The following is a 2,531-nucleotide window of genomic DNA, read 5'->3' on the forward strand; positions in this document are numbered from 1 at the left end:
ACACCACATGGCTGCTAACGGAGCCTTATTTCTATTTGGGACAGCCCCTTCAGCCCAAATACTGCAGGGCCTCTTCCTCAACACAGCTGCCGCTGTTTCTCTGTTGCTTTTGTTCCTTCGCTCAAGTGAAGTGACTGTGTTATTATAATTAAAACATCTATTTCTATATGCATTTAGTATAGAGATGGGATAAATAATCAATCCATAAAGAGTTTTGTTTGTTGTTTTCTTCCCATTATGTCCTTGCCTTTGTTATAGTGTGTTTAGTTTATTTTGTGGCTGACAAGTTTGCCTTTAGACCTTTAGCTGCTCTTCTGCACACCATTGGTCTTTTACTTCCCCTGCCACATGATTCAGTGTTGGTTCCTGTATGTGAGATCCTAGATTGCTCTTCTTGTCAGGTTAGCTGTGAAGTCTTCAATGGATAAGTCAGTTAGCCACTTTATGTATCTGGGAAGGGCAAACCTCAGCTGAAGTATTGCCTTCATCAGATTGGCCTATGGGCAAGTCTATGAGGCATTTCTAATTGATTTCTAATTGATGGAGTGGTCCCAGTCCACCATGGGCCTTACTTTCACTAGGAACGTGGGTCTGGGCTGTGTTAGAAAAATGGATGAATGCAACCTAGGAGCAAGTCAGTCAGCAGTCTTACTTATTCGTTATTGCTTTGGTTCCTGCTCTTTCTTCCATTCATGATAAACTGTAATGTATAAACCAAATCACACCATTTCTTCCCCTTTGCTTTCAGTCAGAATGGTTTACTGTGGCAACATAAAGCAATTTAGAACAAAGTCCTTGAACACAGGGATCAAATCTTCTGTATTTCTTCTGTTATTCCATGGTAGGTAGGTTGTCAAATGTTTTCACCTTCTAGGGTTTCTGCATCTCATCTGTGTTTGGTCCTGATGGTCTGTGCATTTGCTGAACATTGTCCAGCTTATCTGACACCTTCTCCGACAAATGTTCCTAAGCAATGCCTTCTGCTGATGCATAGAAGGCTGACTTGAAAAGAGTGTTTCATTGATTCCATATTTCTTGGTATCCTGGGTTTTAATATTATGACTTATTTCTTCTGTCTTAGTAAATTGCAAGGCTCTTAGGAGGAGCTGTTGTCATTTAGTTTTATGGTATTTTTTTCAGTGCTTCCAAACAAATTCAGTGCATTTCTCCTACAAAGTCAACAAGAAAATTCTCATTTTTGTTGTCACCTTAAATTTATGAAAGGAATACAAGGTTTAGGCTCAAAATCTAGGCTTACTTCTAGCTCTGACATTTATTAACGTTGTAATGCCTGGATAGTCACATCTAAAAATTCTTCAACTTTAGTAATCACAATCGTGAGAAAGAGGTGGGACATTTAGTCAAATATTTCATAGGGAAATAGAATGCACTCTGTTGACAGTAGTGGCTACCATCTCTGCTCCTATTCTGAAGTCAAACAAAATTTGAATTCATGATCGATAAATACACATTGTGTTGAAACTTCTGGTATTTACAAAACTATTACCTACTCAATAATTTGAAAAGGAAGGAAATAATCTAGAATGCTCTTTGGAAAACACTTCATTTCATATGCAGAGATGCACTTTGATAAAGCTATTTTGCTTTTTCTTCTGAGTATATCTAGACTTATTCCAATCTCTGTCCTTTCATATAGTTTAGGTCATAATATTGTCACATGCTTAATCTTTCTATTGTTGACCAATACAATGGATTAACTAATAACAGGAATAAGTCTGTATGCCTCTAGGTTACTGTTGGTGTTCATGGGATGCTAATATGTTAGGTACATAAAGTAGCTCTTATTCAAAGGAGAAAAATAATTAAGACAGTCAGCCCATTCTCTTTTCTTATTAATCTACAGATATAATTATTAAAGAATCACTACTAAAATAAGTTCAATGCATCAAATATTCTCTGTGAAATAAGCAATTTCAAAACCTGGCATAGGTACTCATCAAAGTATTACTTTAACTTGGTTGCAAGATCTGTTTCCACTCAGTTCATCATCCACATTTAAGAGGAACCCCAGAGGTGTCCAGAAATCTCCTGGGTGCTGTAAGAGGCAAAATCATATTGATCACTCAACGAACATGATATCAGAATGACGGCCAAACTATTTTCCATTATGATTATTTTTCAAATGCACAGATGAGCTAGTGGAAGAGATCCAGAGCAAGTCAAAAGCAGGCCAGCCCTTCCAGCTGCTGTGTCATAAGATCATTTTCCTCAGAGGCTGCGTCTCCCAAGTGTTAGTTCTGTGGTACTCAGCAATGATCACTGTTGCCCTCTATGTGACTCTTTCATTTTTACATCTATATGTCTAGAGCATTTCAGTGTACAGTGATAAAGAAACAGGTGTGTAATTGTGGTGAATATATCAAAGACTCTTCCTTCTAAACACCAGAGACAAGAGATTAAATGAATGGGGTCACTTCTAATATGGCAATGAAAATTCGTGGCAGATGAGTTTGCCAAAGCATGACAGGAGATTGCAGATCTTAGATGTATATTAAAAACTAATAAGTTGC

The sequence above is a fragment of the Peromyscus maniculatus genome, chromosome 7, assembly GCF_049852395.1.
Source record: "Peromyscus maniculatus bairdii isolate BWxNUB_F1_BW_parent chromosome 7, HU_Pman_BW_mat_3.1, whole genome shotgun sequence".
Classification (NCBI taxonomy): Eukaryota; Metazoa; Chordata; class Mammalia; order Rodentia; family Cricetidae; genus Peromyscus; species Peromyscus maniculatus.